This window comes from Pyxicephalus adspersus, chromosome 4 (genome assembly GCF_032062135.1).
Source record: "Pyxicephalus adspersus chromosome 4, UCB_Pads_2.0, whole genome shotgun sequence".
Lineage (NCBI taxonomy): Eukaryota > Metazoa > Chordata > Amphibia > Anura > Pyxicephalidae > Pyxicephalus > Pyxicephalus adspersus.
Window position 1 is genome coordinate 151,084,799 of NC_092861.1, and position 20,970 is coordinate 151,105,768.

The window sequence follows — 20,970 nt, forward strand, 5'->3', positions numbered from 1 at the left end:
TGACGGGAGTCACTCATAGGGCCTGATATAATAAAGCTCTCCAAGACTGAGAAGATAGACTATCATGGGAGAAGCTGAGTGATCCAGCAATGCTAGAAAGGATTTGGTCAAGGATCAAAAACATTTTCCAAACTACAGGAACCCAGGTTCTTCCATGAGAGTTCAGGCCAATGTCTTCAGTATAACGGTCAGGAGATACAGGAAGCTGTAGGTCTGACATAAAGAGCAATGGTTTAATCATCCCCACTATGTAGAGTGGGACAGCTAAGAAAAGAATTCCAAACGTTTGCCATGTAAAAAATATTTGCATTTATTGCAGCTATGTTAGCTTCTTTCGGGCATCCATGCAATGCTACAAATGTATTGATGTCAGCACAATTATCGAAATTCTTCACTCAGCCCAGGAATTCCTGTGCATGAAAAGTGGTGAGTGTCCTCTTAAATGTTTGTGCGATTAATATGATAATGGGAAAAGCTACCTGACAACATTCTTCAGATTGTCATGGCAACAAAATAATCAAAATAATGCGCTTATCCATGCACTACACATAAGGATGATTTTCACCCTTGATCCCGTGAATTGGGCCTATAGGGAGGTATAGAGCGGGTGTTGTATTACAAAACGTAGCAATTTCCGTGGTAACCAGGTCATGGTTACTAAGGTTTACAGAAATTACCCTAGAAAAAGATATAAAAAAATCATTATAATGCTGCTTGCTGTTCCCGTCTTTCTTACCCTGAACATCTCCTTCTCCATTGTTATAAAGAATGGAACTCTCGCACAGATGCACACCCCGTGTGATCTTCTTGTCAAGTATTGTGTAAATATAATTCAACTTAAGTTGTTTTTTTTAAGAACTCGAAAGTTTTTACTTTGCATAGTGCGTGATTTGGGTAAAGAAAATTAGGCTGTAATTAATCCATTCATTAAATTGTACGCCATTTTTTGCATATGATTGGATGAGGCGATTCCTCACATTCCAAAGGGTTCCCATGGAATCAAAATTTCTTCCACATTTTCTACTTATTCTGGACCAACTCCAGGTCCATACCCAAGTCGAGTTTATCTTCTTTTAATTGATTTTGATTGAGAGATTGATCTATTGGCTTTTGATTTGGGGCTGTCCCTCAAGGCATCGAAACTTGCCTAACATTGACAGTTTTTGATCATGTTTTTTGTCCCCATAGCCTTAGATGACTTAACACAAGGCAACTGAATTTTCTTTTTAGATTTACCTTTCTGTACTTTCTTCCACCCTTCTCATCTCCTGTGAAAGCCTTTGATCAGTTCCAACTTTACCATCTTCTGAAACCAATGCATGGATTTTAAATGCATTTCCTAATAAATAACATCCTCCATTATTTCAATAGAACTATAATTTATTCAAGGAAACATACTTCATACTTTACAAATATACAAATGATGCAGATCCAGGCTCCAGGATTTGTTGATAAGTTTTGCAGGATTTGCTTTCTTAGGAGTTACGAGACATCAACATTAAAGTGATTTCAAATCTCCCCCTGACCTATTTTTAACCGTTAATAACATTGTTATTCTGCCTTCCCCTCAGGCATGTTGAGGAAAGAAAGGAACAATAGGTATATCTTATTCTAGCATAGACTAGTCGATGGAAATATAGGGAAAAACAAAGCAGGTGTTGATACAATTAGTATTATAACTCTACTACTATAGTAAGTAGAAGGAGCAATGTTTCACTTTGAGTTGTACAAAGAAAAGAATCTGTATCAAAGACATCAACATTTAATACCAGGCTTGGATGCTATTCAAAGGAGCTCTGGTCACTTCATTTCTACGAAAGCCTGTTTGAGCCAAATAAGGGACAGAATGAAAAGGCAAAAAAAAAAAAAGAAAGGGCAAAGGTAAGCAAAGAGAATAGAAATAAACAAACATGTTGGGGTAAAGAAAAAAAGAAGGCTTGGGATAGAAAGGGGGTATCAGTCAAGCTACACCAGGTTCAAATCTATGAGGGTCCATTGTGCCGAGTGCACCAGGGTGACAGGAGGAGGGGCGATTGATTGAGATCATTTGCAGCATAAGGATCTAACCAAGGCAACCACACTTGCTGGAACCTATCTCTTAATATTTCGATAGCCAGGAACCAGACCATTTTATGTTTCACCTAAACTGTAGTTGGAGTGGTCATCCTCCAGGCTTTTGCAAGGACCTTGCTGTAAAAAGAAACAAGAGCTGTATATGAGTACATTGGAAAGGTTTGAAATTGAAGAGAGTCCCGGCAGGTATTGTCAACTAACTTTCAAATCTCAAGGCCACTCCTTATCTAGAACCCATGACCTGTTTCATAGCTCAGACTTGTTCTGTTTTACTACCACCAGGTAAATTTAGAAGTTCTATTTTTTCATGAAATCTTTGGTCTTAGGGCTTGTGTACACAAGAGTTGGTAACAAATGCAGCTTTTTTCATTGATTTGAAGTGCTGCTTAAATGCATCTATTTGACCACAAAATAAAGCCAAAGGCTCACTTTGACTTACTCTGCAGTGTAGATGTTTCTCTGTTGCATCTGTTGTGGTGCAAGCATTGCAAAGCATAGAAAGCCAAACATAATCACTGTCATCTATAGGAAATGTCATCCATGCTGAATTGTTCAAGGATGTGGGAATCTGCTAACCCACATTTCAGGAAGCCCTTAAGATGCCTACAAAGCCATGAATCCATGTGATATCGAGTGGTAGACCTCAGCAATTCATGAATCCAGATATTTTGCTGTCATGTGTGGATTTCCTGAATGGCTAATGGACCAAATGGACCATCAGTCACTGACACCTTTATATTGCTGTTACTGGCTAATAGGTCATTTGCAGATTGTGTACCTAATCACAGCTGCACAAATGCATTTGAAGTCCTCTTTTAGCTTTTGTTTTATGCAAACAAGTCAAATGTTTGATACTCAGTATAGAGCCTGATGGTCATCCTGATGGCCAACATAATCAAAGGTTTACCGGCAATCAAAGGCCTTCTGCTGACACCAGGCATTGGTAACTTGCAGCACAAGGTGCAGGGAGCTGGTACTGGGATATATAGAATTTGAGGCATTATTGTGTGTGAATGAGTGGGGAATGCGGATTATGGAATGGGTTTGCCACAGCTGGTCTCCATGGGGATCTATTATTTTTTGAACATTGCTAAAATACCAAAAAACATTAACTTGTTTCATATGATATATTCCGTATTGAAGTTATATTTAATGTATTGATATACTAGATCCGGCAACATTTATACTTTTTTTTTAACATTTTACAAGCCGCGGTTTTAAAAATGTTGATTTGAATTTTAATTTAAGTTTTTTTATTTGTGATTTCTTTTATATAGCCATGATAAAGGGAAGTTTGTCTCCCAAAACATGTTGGCTGCATGGTTTTTTTTGGTTTTGTTTAATTAGTTTGTATAGGTGTCATATTTATAGTACTAAGACAAAACAAATGAGTGTCAAGTCAATCAGAATGCAAAGATGAATTTATTGCTGTGTTACATCCAACTCATTGCATTCTGGCAATAAAATTTTCACAGATATAAACAAGCTCGTCTTGGTTACTTCGAGTCTGATTTCACCCATTCAACCCTGATGAAGGGGGTGGTGTGTGACCTCCTGCCTTAACCCGGAAACGTGTAAAACATTCACAGTATTACAGACAGAAGAGATCTTTATTCTCATCTTGTCAGTCCAGAATATTCAATGTCAAAAATTGTTTTAACTTGCTTTTCTCTTATCTCCCACATACAATCTACTTTGAATAATGCACTTAACTTTTAAGTAAACTACTTAAAAGTTAAGTTTACTTAAGTTACTTAAGTAAAAATTTTAAGTAAACAATGTATAAAAAACGAACATCAAATTAAGCAACCTAAAAAAGCATTTTCATGGGCCTTTTTCACTTGTTCATTATCTATTATGAAGCAGATTGGTGGCAATACAACCTTCAGGGGCTTTGCAATTAAGTTTAGAAACAGTTTATCATACTTCAGGAAACTTTCACTGATTATTATTATTATTATTAACTTGTATTTATAGAGCACTGGTATATTACGCAGCATTTTACAAAGCCCACAGTCGTATCACTAACTGTCTCTTAAAGGGGATCACAGGGTGGACACTATCATAGTTATATGTCAATAACAGTTTAAGGGGAACCCAGTTAACCTGACTGCATGTCTTTGGAATGTGGGAGGAAACCGATGTACCCAGAAAAAACCCACCGAAACACAAGTAGAAACGGCAAACTCCATGCAGACAGAGTCCCGGCCGAGGTGTGAACCGGGAACTCAGCGCTGCAAAGACCAGAGAGCTAACATCTGAGCCCCTGTGCTGCTCATTACTGTTTTTCAGGAAAACAATTTTCTGTTTTGCGCTTCCGTATTTATCAGCAGACAAATGTATTGTATCAGCTGCAATGTATTATTAATGCGCTGTCCAGACAGCAGAATGTAACTGCTGACCTATAGGGAGGTGAAATGTAATAATTGCACGTTGTGTTTATAGAATCTCTATAAATATATTTATAGTAGCACACATTATTTCCGGACCAGAGGTCATGTGTCTAATGGGGCGAATAACAAGGAGATGGCCCATACAGGCAGCCTGTACATTAAGAGGGAAAACAATCTGTTCCATTCATCATTACAGGGGGAGAACTCCAGACTATCACCCGGATCAGCCTTTCTCTATCTTTTTAACATGGGGGAACCCTTGAAATAACGTTCAGGTCTTCAGGGATCCTCTTCTATAATTACTATATCCACAGCTCACAGTATATTAGTATGGTGGCCAGTGGGAAGAATGCCTCTTACATTGCTGGCCATTGGGAAAAAATCATCCTTAGAGATAGTCAAAATGATTTTTAGAAGTTTAACTAACCTGAGAGACACAAATCGCCCATTATTCAAGGAACCCCCAGCAACATCTGGAGAAACTCTGGTTGAGAAACACTGATCTAAAGAGAAAAGAAGCAACCAAGGTGATTCAGAAAACAAGTTAGTATGGCTATAGGGTGGGGTCCAGGTGGCATCTATACTCTTGGGAATCTTGGAGCAACATCCAAGACCTCAATGTAGAAATTTTTCGTGGGTATTTCGCAGGCTGGATATAAGGTCCTCCAGGAGTATGATTTTGGTAACTCTATGCAACCATGTACCCACTATGGATGGGGTGGAGGATTTCCATAGGAAGGAAGTGCAGTAGCCACTGGATGCCTGTTTCCAAATATTTACAACAAGCCTTCATTGGTATGATATTATAGAGTAAAAAGAATGCCGGGTCCGATAGGATGTTATATATGGCAAATTCCACAAGGGTCTAATAAGGGAACAGCCAACTTCTGCTCCACACCTTCTGCACTTTAGATTTGAGGGGGAAAAAGCGATGCATATATTTGGGAGTCCCATACCATCTTGAAATGATTTTATAACCTGTATCCTGTGACTCTGCTGTCATCCAGGGCAAACCATTTCTGTATCTAGATTGCCCTCCCCCCCTATTTTAAGTGAACACATGGATCTAAACCTACCTTCATGAGACTTATGATGCTGAAACAGTAGGATTCTTGTTTACTTGCCAATTCTTCATCAGTTATCTTCATTTATACATTAAGGATCCACACTGTATCTTACCAGGCATCAAATTTTGTTCCACATCCCCTGAGAAAGCATTTTGCAGCGAAATGCGTATGGATTGAGACTATATATAGCTGTATTAAATCTACGAGTCGCACAAATTTGGTTGTGATTAGTAGCATCTTTGTCTAGCAAGCTTGGTATTACCTTGTAGTATCAATACGGCTTTTGCTGAGTGAGTACTGTAAGGTTTTGAGAGCCACTTCACCCAATATGTATTTTTCCAACCCCTGAACAATATACAAAATCAGATATGTGAAAAAACAGAGGTTTTTTTGGCAAAAAAAAAGTTCAAATGCATTTCAGAAAAATTGAAAATCACATAATACATAATGAAAGCTTTTATTACTATACCTATAACTATACAAAGAATTCCTAGTCCAAGAACTAATAATTGCAGGGGCTAGGGAATCTTTTAATGAAATCTTTTGAGGGATACGAGTAGGTAGGCAGGTAGATATCATTTTTTTTTTAATCTAAATATAGGGGGTGCAACCTTTTTTAGAAAATCTGACGCATTTCGCCCAACAGTTTGGCTTCTTCAGGGGAATGAAAAGCTTGCATAGGACTGTATGTAACTGAATAAGATCATAGTAAATAAACATAAGTTATGTTTTTTTACATAACAAATATATATATATATATATATATATATATATATATATTATTTAGGCTTGGCTTTATGGAACTTATAAAGTAAATGTATACTTGAATTAGCCTAAAAAGCCCCTTTTTGTTGTTTGTTCTGTTGTTATGTGTTCTTACATTAATTCCAGCCTGGCATTGCGTTTGATATGAGAAGGTATGAAAGGCAATTTATCACTCTTTATTTATACGATCCTGTTCCCTGATATCTGTTGCTGATTGATGACTTAGGTACCACTCGAAGAGATCTATCTTAGTGGAGGCATCAAATATACAGCCCCATTCCCGGCAATGCTCATTCTAACAATGCAGCTGCAGAATTGATTTGAATTCATTTGTACAGTAGTTGCCCTACAAGTTCTTGGTGTCCCTGTGGTTTGTGAAAAGGGCTAATTAGCAGGAATATAAAAAAGGAAGTGAAATTGTTACAAGAAGAACTGTTGTCATTCTTTCATCTCCTCATTACTTTTTCATTTATCACATTGGTATCGGCAGTATGAAGGCTTTGCATTATTTCTGCACATAGCTGCAGGGATTTCTTATTTGCTGCTAAACTTTTACAACTGCTAAATATTTTTATTTTTCTATCTGTAATGAAATGGACATAAGATTGTTTATGATTGTTGTCACCTCGCCCCCTCCCTCGAGGTTTTCGTTTTACAAGAATATGAGTCTAAAGGGTTTTCATTTTCTTTTTTTTTCAGATAAAATTACAGAATTGTGGTATTGGCGGCTGTATTGATTCACATCAACGGAAAAGGTCACTTTATTAAATTGAAAACATCCAAAACTCATGCTTGGAGTTTGCAATGAGGATTTGAGTTTGTGGAAGAGGGAAATCTGCAGTGGACAGGAGAAACCTTTATTACTCAAGCTTTCCGCCCACAACGGATGGCGCTCGGACCTGCAGGTATGGGACATCCTTAGGAAAGATCTTAATGTTGATATAAATGTTTAGATCATCTAGGTGTACATGTCTATGAAGGAGGGAGGTATTGGATAGCTGGGTGTACATGTCTATGAAGGAGGGAGGTATTGGATGAGCTGGGTGTGCATGGCTATGAAGGAAGGAGGTGTTGGATCAGCTGGGTGTACATGTCTATGATGAACGACAGAGAAACTACAACCAATGATATTTAATTATGAATACAAGTTCTATTATCAGCATAAAACTCATGTCAGCAGAATAATATTTATAAATATATATTATTACATTACATTTATTATTATTTATTATTTAATATTATTATATATCAGCCCCCTACAGTCCCTGAATAGAGGAGATAGGAGCAGCACGGTTGTGCTGTAGGTTCACCTGCTAACAAGGGGCATGCTGATAGGAAGAGAAGAGTTAAGGAAGAGGAGAGCACTGAGCTCACCACTTCATTGACCAGTTACAGATTGGGGGAGAAGCAAGACCTGTAAGTAAAATGTATTGCAGCAGAGAATAGGCAGGTCCCCTACCTGCCAGACAAGGCTATGCTATAACACAGACCCCCACAGCATTTTTGTGCACCTGGCAGCCCTCATATAGCCAAGAAACCTTCAAAAATGAGGAATAATATGTTCTGTGCTTCATGCTCCGCCTTCTCTCAGGCCATTACAGCTCCCCCTGCAGAGTCAGGTAATAGGAAGCCTCAGTCCCTTTTAAAGCCATTGTGAATGAGGTTCCATAAATCATACATCTCATCTACTCCTTGGGCCTGATTTATTACTAGACTCTAGAAAATAGACCATGATGGGTGAACCTGGGTGCTCCAGCAATCCTTGAAATGATTTCCTAAATATCATTTGCAATTAATTGGCTAATGGTCCTGGATCAGATCTATTCCAGATTTGCTGCATCGCTCAGGTTCACCCATTATAGTCCATCTTCTCCAGCCTTGGAGAGCTTTAATAAATCAGGCCGTAGCACAAATGTTTCCAGTTCAGCCTTTCCATTTTCACAGATCAATATCACTTGTTGCCTTGGATTTTAAGTATATTGTTTCTACAACAGACTCTTAGTAAGAGGACCCCCCACATTCCTCAGAGTTGCTGCCTTTGTGTCAAGCTGATTTTCAAAGCAGAACACGGGGACTTTTTAAGGACAAAAAGCCGATAAAACTCTATTTTATCACTCTTCAATCCTTTGCCGCAGCCCGGAGTGAGATGAATATTCATGGAAAGTCAATGTGAGCTCTTCCCTTGTACCGTGAGCAATAATCAAACAAGAGGCAGATAAGTGTAAAAGTGCATTCAATGTCAAAAAGCAATTTATTGCAAAAATACGCTCCGTCTACACTATCATTTCTCATTATTAAATATATGTATTGGCAAACATGCCTCCCGAGATCTTATTAAAATAATGGACTCCTGTTAACAAGGAAAATATTTTTCTAGCCATAAGCCATTTAGGCCGAGCAGTTATCTGGAGGAGAGATATGACGGTGTCAGAGAATTGCAAGCGTGGTGTGATATGCTCGGCTGTTTGTGTGTTACCAGAGGGGACAAACTATAGCAGCTGATTTGGTGAAATGTCTCATTCTGAATGTGTCACGGTGACAGCAAGAACGCAGCTGGGGAACCGGCTGGGAAAGGAATGCCAAAAACCAACTTGTGTTGGCTTACCTTGGGATGATTCAGAGCATTGATCACTTATACCAGGCTAATGTTGGATACACAGTTTTTCAGGAATTCACTACTCACCTTTCCTCGCTCCATCGATACACCAATGACTTCACCTGGTCTGCTTCTTGGTCCTCAGCCATCTTGATTGGCCAAACTGGAATCATGTAACTTCTGCACATATGCCGGAGTTCCTTCACTCCCAGTACCCAGCTATAGTGGGGTTAAAGTTTATTTACATTTTTTCGATTGCCAAGTAACCCTAAAAATAATTGCAAGCACACTCTTTATTGCAGAACAGACCATATTACTTGTCATGTTGCAATGTGTTTGCCATGATAATGCGAATGTACCTGCCTGCTCGCAATCTTCTATACAATGCACACCAAGCAGCATATGCATTATACATTCGTGGCATACCCCACTGCAGGTGCAGGGATGAACAAACTCCCATGCTCATGTGCAAGAACTTTTCATTCATTCATTTCATTGTAGTCTGGAAGAACAAAGTTGCTGAAAATCCCAAATAAAGAAGAGATTGGATAATGATGTTGGTGCCACCAAGGGAACAACAAAAAGGAGAGAATAATGCCATCTTCAATTTATTTTTTGGGGCCCCCATGGTCAAACAAATATGAAATCAATGGTGGACATGTTCAGACAAAGGGTCTGATTTATTGAAGTTCTCCAAGGCAGGAGACGATACACTTTCATCACTGAAGCTGGGTAATCCAGCAAACCTGGAATGGAGTACTTCAGAGTAATTTGCTAATAAATGTTTTGAATCCTGAACCAGATCCATTCCAGGTTTGCTGGATCACCTAGCTTCACCAATGAAAGTGTATCCTCTTCAGCCTTGGAGGGCTTTAATTTAGGCCCAATGCCTACGTTTTGAGTAAGTTGGATCTTGATGGATCTACTCCACTCTACAAATAGCCGAGCCTGAAATGTTGGGTGAACCAGAAGTGAAGGTGGAGTGGCATATACTGTGATGTCACTCCTCCTGTAAAAGTTCTGTTCACCCCAGCAGGCCAGCACCAAATATTTTCTATCCATTAATATGTTGAATAGAATCCTTACCAGTCTGGCAGATGTTGAGGATTACCCTAAGAGCCTAGTTGACAAAAGGAGATTTTTTAAGTTTAACAACTGGAATGATATCTACCAGTATGTTTTTAGGGGTCTGGGTAGACATTCACCTTTTTGCACCATTTCAAGGAGGTGTCATTAGAATTTTTTTATTGTATCAGTAAAATATAGATTGTATGGGCATGGGTGGGGCAAAGGCTTGTGAGGGGCCAGTTAATGAAGTGTGGACCAGGTCATGAGTGGAGCAATGTCAAAAGAGGGCCCACTGAATGAAATGTGAAAATGGACTTGGGTGCAGCTGAAATGTGGATATGGCCATGTGTAGGGCAATGTTATAAGAGGGTCCACTGAATGAAGTTTGGATATGGGAATGGGTGAAGCTATATCATAAGAAAGCCCACTGAATGACGTGTGAACATGGGAATGCTTTGGGCAAAGGCATGTGATAGCCCACTGAATGCATTCTTGCCAAGGACCCCCAATTGTCTCAATACAGCCCTGGTTCGGGGAATGATTTGGCTGGATCTGATTCATGTGTAGACCTAATCTGGGGAGAATCACCCAACCAATTAAGGGTTTTATATTTATAATTAGATAGATGTAGTTATCTATCAAGGCAACTAAAACAATTCCTGATTCAAATGATTTGCAAATTGCCTATACCCAGCTGGGATATATGATGGCTGTATTTCCTCATTATGTTGGGTACCTGCTCCGTATTTGCCATACAAAGCTTCCAATGCAGAATGATGGAATGGTTTCCTTCTTTTTTCCCATGTTTAGTAAATATCATTGTAACTAATAAGTGAAAAGGACAGAATACAATGTAACACTTCTAGGTGTTCAGTACAGTGCAATCATAGAATAGAGAGAATATATCTGACAGCTCCATTTCACACTTCTTTCACTTCATTTGACAGGCGGGAGGATAGGTGTAAACCTGTGATGTCTGGCTATGTAAATAATTAATGCAATCCCATGCATGGGACCATCCTTATTAGATTTGAAATTCAGCAACTGTGAACCTGCAAGGTTTGGCATATGAATATGTAAATATTTTACTATATTCGCCTTTCCTTAGCTGTGGATAGAATCTTAACCCTTTTGTTACAGACAAATGCCTGGTTTCCAGTGCACATTGGAGTATTCAACACATTCAACGAGTTTAATGAGCCTCATATTCTCATCTGTCCGTGTTTTGGGTCAAAATATCTTTTTTATATGTCTGAATACAACTTTTGCTGTTTATTTTATGTGACTTCAGAAAACCTGACCAGTGTGCAGATCTTCAATGTCCAGGTCATATCTAGACAGGCTGAATAGATCATCATTTTGTGATAGTCAGGGCTGTAGATAGAGAGTTCCATTGTAGGCACTTGTGGATGAACTTGTTCTTTTGAACAGTTTCACCATTTTCATGACATTGTTACATTTTTAAAATCACAACCAGGAATCTATTCCATTTCTCTAGTTTACTGAACAAAATAAAGAAAAAGGATTTCCTGATGATTTAGCTACAGTTTGATTCCATTCAACTCAGCACTGTTTCTTTGATTCTTGTTTGAACTGCATTGGTTAAGAAACAAGTTAAACAGTAAAAAAAAAGTTATTTTCCTTTTTTTCTGCCCCAGGCACAGACCAATATGTACCCTATTGCCTTTACAATTGAGACTACAGTGCCAATTTGTAGCAATGGCTCACCGGCCACCACTCCAAGGCCACAGAGGCGGCACCAGTAGTCCCATTTGGTTGCCTACTGGAACACATCACACATCCTCTACCCATAAAGGAACAATAATGCCAGAATCTGATGACGTTGTTTAAAGACTCATCACAGGTTGGATTCTTTTATGAGTAAACTTTTAAATAGTGAAATATATCACAGAGAAAAGCCCACCTGAGGTCTCTAATTTTGCACTGGGAGCAGTATAGTTCCAATGTCTTCATTCAAGGGGTTAAAGCCCAATCTTGGGCTCGTCATCCAGACCCTCCTTTCCTGAAGTCCATAGACTGGTAATGTGACCCTTTGGATCTTTTCCTAGTGGTGGATTGTCCTCAATGATAAAAATCAACACTGACCTTATATGTCAGCAACACTATCCTCTGTATGTGACTTCAGGGTGCTGTGCTGTAGTCCCCATAATGCCCCGCACTCACAAGGTGCCCTCTGCCTTCCAAGTTGAAATGCCACTGGAAGTCAATCAGCCCAAAAGGAAAAGAACATCTAGTGCTGGTGACAACACCATGAAAAGAAGGGTAAGGTGACTGCACCAAAGCTGTTTTTGTTTTATCACACCTACAGGGGACCATAACAGTATTAGTGCACAGTTTGACTGCTTTTCTGTAATTTTCGCAGTGAAATTTTAAATTAATCAAATAATCATTAGGATTCAACTAAAACTAAAGTAACACTCCATCAGCTTGCTGCCCAGGGTGACAACATGACAGTAGGATAATGAGGAGATTGTAATGATGTGTGGAATACAAATGGCACAGCGTGAATGACCAGAAATTCCATGTTGTAAAGTTATAATCTATCTTTAACTAACAGGACACGGATAGCTTTGCTTGGCCTTTCCATGGCCATTTAACACAAAACCCAAAACCATATGGCATAAGCCATTGTTCCGATTTCTCTGTTGTCACAGTGTAAGCACTCCCTGTCTGCCCGTCTTTATATGGCTTCCAGATTTGTAGTGTTCTATCTCCAGTCTTTAGTCACTCATTAAGCTATTCCAATACCCCTACCCCTACCACACACCTACTTACCTAAAACATATATAATATTCCGGTTGTCTTCTGACTGGTATAGTTATGAAAATATTTTTTTATGGCACATACTAATGCGATTTTACATATAATTTAAAAAGGCACAGAGAACAAATTATTAACCAATTGAGGTATTAGACAATAAACTCAATCAGTAAGCATATACCGGTAAGTTTTAGGTAATCAAATTGGATACTGTCGTCTCTGTTACTGGCATGTTTCGCCATGTGGCTTCCTCAAGGAAGATGTAGATGTAAAAATTAGGAATGACCGCTGGGGATCATTGATAATGTCAAGCTGTCAACTGTAGACAACATCCCTGTCTCCTCCCCCTGCCGTCATTCCTAATTTTTATCTACTTATCTTTTATCTTCTAAAACATTATATTCCATTGGACACTCATAACATGTATCATCCTCCATAGCATTAATACTCACCTAGGATCAATGATTCATTTTTCTCATTTCCGTCTATACCTCCCCTGAGGAAGCCACATGGTGAAACATGTTGGGAACAGAGACGACCGCATTGAATCTGATTACTTAAAGCTAATATGCTTACTCATTGCATTTAACTCTGTCTAGCACCACTGTCAGTTATTATGTTGTTACTGTGCCTTTTTAAAATTATAGATAAAATTGCATTATTGTGTGCTAAAAAAATGCCACTTTGCCTATCTTTTCTCTATTTTCATAACTATTAAATTTTGGGGGCTGGCATTAAGAACTATATCTGAGTACTTTTGGAGACTCTGGTTTCCAATGTCTCTTTTCTGACTTGTCCAGTTGGTCTGGTCCTCTGGTTAGTCTGGTTTCGGGTGATGATGAACCCCAGGTGGGGTGTCATTGACTCTCTGGGTTTGCAGCAAGGAGTGGAATCACACTGGCTGTCATACAATCCGGAAGTTAAGGAGAATAGGTAGGGAAGGATAGAGTAATGTTTAAAAAACCTTGAAAAACTTGAAGTTCCACTTTAAAGACTCAATAAACCATAAAATGTGAAGCACCATTGAATTGACTTTATTGCTCACTACAAGTTATTGCATTTTGCACTTCATGATTGCGCTTATATTTCTACATAATTCCTCCATGCTCTGCTTTGAATAATACACCCATATGTGTACATGGTTCCAAACAGAATGTAAATGTAATGCACCAGCTGTTACCCACATTGCATACAAAGAAACATACATTGAAAGTCTCTTCGTGTTCATTGAAATGAGACCTTTCATGAAGGGATGCTTTGTTGAAAATGAATTTTTTGTACAGTCTTAGGACTGGGACTTTTATTACTGGGGCAGGACGACCCTCTGAAGCTGCTGAGAAATCTTTGCCTTTTACAAAAATTATACCTCTACCAATCACTCTTATTTTGTTGTCCAGTGGAGGTATTCCTGGGAAAATTGCTTTTTATAAGTTTCTTGAACCCATATATTTTTCTGCTTGTTCTCTTTTTCATTAAATCAAAATCAAAGGTTTGTGACTTAGTAGCAGATTTTGTTTTTTCCTATTTGTCTAAGCTTGGCTATCACTCACTGATGCCTCTCTATCCAAAGAATAATTTATGTAAAAAAAAAATAAATGAATGAGTTTGGGTAGTTATATGAGACATTTAAAGCGATGAGGGGTTACGAGCCATTGTCTGGTCTTTTACCTATAATCCCTAATTATATGAATTTAATATTAAAAAGGTTTTATAAGTATAATAGTTAAAGTTTTAAGTTAAAAGTATTAAAAAAATCCTTTAATTAAAGTAAAGGACCACTTTTATGGAACATATATAAAAGGTAGAAAGCTATAGAGTTTCTTGGTACTTAAAAATGAATCCACGTTTAAAGTTTAACAATGAACCATTATAAAGGTTATAAAATATTTGCTATATACAAGGTCCATCTATGAAATAAGGAGATGTTTTTCTATCTCTATCACAAAGCAGTGAGATGATTCTGATCTCTTGCCATAAATGTGTAAACTTCTCCAATCATGCAGGACAGCCCCCGGCACTCTCTGTGTTTAATTTGTTGTCACCGTTTATTGCTGTTGTGTTTCCCCTCATGTGCGGAAATCATAAGAAGTATAAAAGTTGAGCAACAAGTCAATTTGTTATTTTTAGTAAAATTTCACACCAGAGAAAAGAGAGCCGCAAGAAAATATGTGCTGACATTCTGAAGCAGCTTGAGGTGGAGCCGAACCTTCTCCATAAAGTCATCACTTGTGAGGAAACCCGGATCTTCCAGTATGATCCTGAAACCAAACCACAGTCACTTGAAACACCTTCATCACCAAGAATCAAAAAAGTCCAAAGTCACAGCCATGTCATCGTGTTTTGTGACATGAAGGCGTCATTTTGGCAGAATGGGTTCCAGAAGACACAACAGTGACCCAACATTATTATAAGGAAGACAAAGCTGAGAGAAAGAGTCAGGAAAAGACGGCAGAAATGTGGGAAATGGTTTCATTCTTCATCAGGACAATGCTCCTTCTCACACAGCACTTTCTGTGACCGACAAACACATTACTACGCTGGAACATTCTCCATATTCACCAGATTTGGTGCCTGGGGGCTTTTTTTCTTTTTCCTAATTGGAAATCAGTGATTAAAGAAATGTGTTTTGTGTAAATGCATGCAGGAAAGAAAAAAACATCAGAAGCTGATCTGCTCCTTACCTTCCACCAGTGCTAAACAAGACGGCATTGGTGCTTAATTGTAAATGGTGAGAAAATTGAAGGGGACAAACATTAGAATTGTCATATCAATTAAAAAAAGTCACTTAATATATCAGTCTCCTTATTTTAAAGCCGCCTGTAAGGCCCTGGTCAGCACCAGTACACACCAGACGTCAGTCCCGAATCTAAGGTTGCAGTCCTCACCCCTGTTCAGCCTCGGGAGACTGGTTGGATCACCCAGCACAAAGTTTCCCCCAAAACTTAATGCGCAAGAGATAGTGTCTAGAGATGGGTCGGTAGAAGACCAGGGGCCTACAGATCTAACAGTACAAGTTCTACAAGGCAAATCCAGGTTATAAAGCCAAGGTCATACATGGGCGATGAGTCCACCAGACGAGGTACAAAGGGAGTAGCACAAGCAGAGTCGGGGTCACAGGCAGAGGTCGGTCCAGGCTGTGCACAATTGGTAGGTCAAGGACAGGCAATAGTCAGTAACAGTAAAAAACATGAAACACTTCAGCACAGATCAGTGGGTGCAGAGAGGCTACAAAGCCCCAGCAGCCAATGGTAGTGCAGGACTGAAATCAGGAACTACTCCACTCATTAGTCTCAGCATAATCCGTGTCAGCTGCACAGCCTCAGAGCAGGGGATGCCGAGGGATTATTCACATCCGATTGCCTCACGGGATCAGGGAGGAAATTTTGTCCACCATTGGAGCAAATTGAACCAGGCGTTGTAAGGGTTTTTTTGTTTTGCCTTTCTCTGGATCAACTTTATCTATAGGGTTTTATCTGGTATGTGGTTATTTCCCTAGTGATTTAACTTGATGAACGTAAATATGTTTTTCACTAAGAAAATAGGAATTTATTATTCTCTTTGCTCTTTTTGGGAATTTTGCTCTATTCCTAATGCTATTTTTTACCGTTTAGAGATCCTTCTGTTGATAAAAACATCAAAGAGAGCTTTAATGACCTTTACCAGATGTGAAGTCAATGTGGATTGTTATAAATAATATATGTACTGTGATGTACCTGCTATGTATGGACCCTATAGAGATTATTATTATTATTATTATTATTATTATTAATAAACAGGATTTATATAGCACCAACATATTACGCAGCGCTGTACAATAAATAGGGGATGATTTACTAATGCAATTTAGGCTGTTCACTTACCTAAGTAAATTACCGTCTTGCTGGAGATAATTCACTTAGCTCAATACACATGAAAAGAAAAAATAATTGCCAAGAATACCCAATCGCATGTAAAGAAATGTTAAAAGAAAGCTAATGCAGCCACCAAATCTGCAAGTGGGAGAGCTGCATTATGTGAAATTGTTGCTCTTTAGTTTAGATATGCTTTGTCTTGTTCAGCACCCCGGACAGTTCATTTATAAAGGCTTCCCAGTGAACACACTTATCCTTTTACTAACAAGACATTTACATTGGATACAGCAAGGAGATGTTCCATTTGACCTTTCTACTAATTATTTTCCCACTCTTGTATAATGTATGTCAGGTTTCTGTTTTGGATTTCCAGAAGTAAAATTCAGCATGTTTTTTCTTCACTTTAGAAATCTTTTCACCTCTGTTACCTTGTTGCTCATTTATCGATTGACTCTCTGTACATATTGTTCGAGCACATTCTGTCCTGATCATATTTATGGAAATTTCCACTAAAAAAACAAAAAACTATCATCTGCTTCCTACAAATTAAAAGGGTTTTGTTCAATGAGTTTTTTTTATTATAATTTTGCATTTGAATGATCCCGGGTTGTGACAGCCTGCATCCACATGAAATGATCCCCCTGGCATGTACCAGGCTGTCCGTCATCCATCCAACAACCAACGGTTTGATTTATTGAAGTTTTCCAAGACAGAAAAAGATAGAATATCATAGGAGAACCTGTGTGATCCAGCAAATCTAGGATGAATCTGGTCCAGGATTGAAAATATTTACAAATTAATAACAAATGACTTTTAATAAACCCATTCCAGGTTTGCTGGATCAACCAAGTTCACCCATTATAGTCTATCGTCTCCAGTCATGGAGCTTTGATAAGTCAGAGTCTATGTATGTACAAATGCAAACGGGGTTAGCCCACAAGGTATTTATTACAATGGTGCAACCATGGCACTGGTGTCAGAATAGGATAGGTTTTCCAATGTGCTGTTTTCTTTCAGACTCTCTCTCTCTGAATCTTTAAACAAGCCATTTGATTAGACTGAAAGGCAAATGGGGGAGAAGTTACTGCCCTGTTTATTAATTGGTAATTCAGTAATTTAACCTCCCTAGTGGTTCATTTCTTTCCGGTTTTATATGTCTAAATGCGGTACATTGTTTTTCATGAAAATTTATTTTACAGTATAATAGTTTGAGTATAATAAAATCTGAAACACAAAATCATGAAAAAATAATAAATTGAATAAATAAAAAATCTGTATATTTAAAAAAAAAACTATTTTTTTTTTAAATACATATTATACTCATACTATTATACATACTGCAAAATAAATGTTCTTGAAAACAATGTACTGCTTTTACACATATAAATCCAATGTATTGCATTCAATACAGTTATTTTGTATTGAATGCAATACAAATGAATTTTGAATTTCCTGCTTCCCCCCACCGGCAACGTACACATGCACCGATGTCACCGGGAACTCCCTGGTGACTCATCAGATGCAGAAGCCGGCAGGAGGAAGAAGGAAGAGGACAGAGATCACGGCGATGGATGACGCAGGATGCCGGCGGATCAGGTAAGCGCTGTATTTACTAACCCTCCCATAGGTTTATCTACCCCGAGTGTGACTCGGGGTTACCGCTTTCAGCAACTTTTTTCCACCCCGAGTCACACTCGGGGTTACCGCTAGGGAGGTTAATATGAAACTTTTTGAGCCTCATTGAATAAAAAGTATTTTCAGTCTGACTATAATAAAAAAAAATACACAAAATAAATATACATCCTTTCAAAGAACATTTTAACATACAGAAACCCTTGAAATAACTTTCAGGGCTTCAGGAAACCCCTAGTATCTTCTGGAGGAACCCTAGAGATCCATGGAACCCAGGTTAAGAGTCACTTCTCTAAGATAAAGTACTCTATATGGGCGGAGTTGTAAATTTTGCCCTTAGGCTACATAGTTGTGTTCCCATTATGATAAATTTTTGGATATTAGTTAGATGTGGATCACATGGATCTGCAGATCAGGTCAGTCTGTTGCATTCCTGGCTGATCATTTAAAGTGTTAATGCATATAGGCTGCCACAGCCCACATCTAAGCAAATGGAAAATGTTTGACTGGAACAAACCTTGCAATGATTTGAGGTGGAGCCCAGCTAATCATATCATCACATCTAGAGATTGTTTCAAAAGGAAATGTGGAGAACTCATAATTGCTGAAACAAACAACAGATGGTGGGGACTGCATGGCTCTGTAAGATCTGGCAAACGTGATGGGGATTTATGTCTTCACCCACGAGCCGAGCCATAGAGTCTCTGGACAGACACAGAATGGAGTGGTTATTTGTCGTCCTATAGAACACAATCAGAGCAGATGGTATTGGTACACAATATCTATATAACAAGCAGCTGTTTCCTTTCTAGACCAAACCACTCTAAAGTTAGTATCATCACTGTGATAAAAGATTCCTGACTTTTTGCTTTTATCTTATGGTTGCTTTGGTTTACAAGTCATAATGGAACAAAATAATCTATATAAAAATACTTTATTTTAGATATAATGTTGAAGTACTTCAAAACTAAAAAATATATACTAACGCAATTAACCTCCCACATTACAAACAAGTTAAAATCTTTCAACCATGGGTTGCCAGTTGTTTTTGCAGTAGGGGCTAAAAGGTCACAGAACTAAGAAGTCAGGACAAATATATATTGATCACTAGTGAACTCAGAAGTAAACTATATGGCAGGAAAATATGTGGACACCTGGCCATCACATTCCATATATGAGCTTGTTGGCCTTCCCATTCCAAAGGTATTAATATAAAGATGGAGCCCCTATTTGCAGCTATAACAGAGACTCTTTTTGGTGGACTTTCCACAAAATGTCAGAGCATGTATATGGGAAATTCTGACCATTTAGCTAGGCCACAATTTATGAGATCAGGTATTGATATTGAATGACATAACCTGACATGTAATTGATATTTAAGTTTATGTCAAAAGGTTTGGGTTCAAGGCTCTCTGCAGACCACTTACGTTTTTGTTGGCAATCCCATCCCCATTGGGGGATTATTTTGGAGTTGGAGACCTTTTTGCAGCTATAATGGATTCCACTAATCTAGAGAGGCTCAAGAGAGAACTTTTAGGATCCTCCACTGATGCCGGAAGACCTGGTTTGTAATGGACCTTTAGGTTTATCTAAAAAAATGTTGAGTTTGGGGGTCTTTGCAGGCCACTCAAGTTTATGTTGACCATCTAATTACAAAATTAAGGGAATTTTTATGGATTTAGAGCCCCCATTTCCAGCTTTTACAGCCTCTACTCATCTAATGAGGCTTTCATTAAGATTTTGGAGTGTGTCTGTGTCAATGTGTGACCATATAGCCAAATAAGTACTTGGGAGATGATGTACTGTTGTTGGATTACAAGATTTAGCTCGAAAATGACATTGCGGTTTATCTAAAAGAAGTTGAGTGGGGATCTTTGCAGGCTATTTAAGTTTTTCCTGTCCTTCCTATTCCAAAATTATTGGTATTATTATTGAGTTGGAGCCCTCATTTGCAGTTATACCAGCATCCATTCATCTAGAAAGGCTTTCTAGAAGACTTTGGAGTCTTTCTGTGGAAATGTGTGATCATTTATCCAAGAGAGAATTTGTGACAACAGAAACTGATGTTGGATGAGAAGACCTGGCTTGCGATTGACATTTTGGGTTGTTTCAAAGAGGCTAGGTTTGGGGTTGTCTTCAGGCAACTCAAGTTTATCCACACCAAATTAGTCAAACTATGACTTTATGGATTTGGGTTTGTTCACAGAATCACAGTCATACATTGTGTACATTTGGGCCTTTACCAAATGTACTGGCACAAGGAAGTCTCAATTGTATTTGCATGTTTCTGCATGTCTTCCCTCTTTACCATAAATCCTTGAACTGACTCATTTGTGAAGGTTCCATGCAGTTTTCACCATATAGACTATTTCAAAGGCAGTTGGAAGATATAAACCATTTGCTGGGCTTTAGGTCAAATTTGGACCTTCTTTCTGTTGGTACAGGATTATTTTTAAGAAAGGACCCAGCTGTCAATTGCCCAAAGCTCCCTGGACGAAGAGTAAATTCCTCGTCATATAACCCACCGTGAGCCTATTTTAAAATAACTGATATCTACAGTTTCTGGTGACCTAGAAAGGCACACAACTCTTTATTGTAAGAATTGCTGACAGAACTGTTTCCTTTTTTATGATAAAGTTCTGGTTAGCCAATTCTTATTAATAAAATGAACAAAAATGACATTGGCTTCTCTAGAAATTTTAAAAAACCACATCAGCATTTACTGACTATGATTTATAGACATT

At 38.4% G+C, this 20,970-nt stretch overlaps 1 protein-coding gene across 3 annotated transcripts in view; it reads left to right on the plus strand.

Annotated features, from left to right (window-relative positions):
* The window catches only part of LRFN2 (leucine rich repeat and fibronectin type III domain containing 2), a 328,627-nt gene that overhangs the window by 128,080 nt on the left and 179,577 nt on the right, over positions 1-20,970 (plus strand). For all 3 annotated transcript variants that reach the window (XM_072409994.1, XM_072409995.1, XM_072409996.1), the window contains exon 2: positions 6,998-7,203. The gene's annotated coding sequence lies outside the window, so the exon portion shown is untranslated. The remainder of the gene's footprint in view (positions 1-6,997; positions 7,204-20,970) is intronic.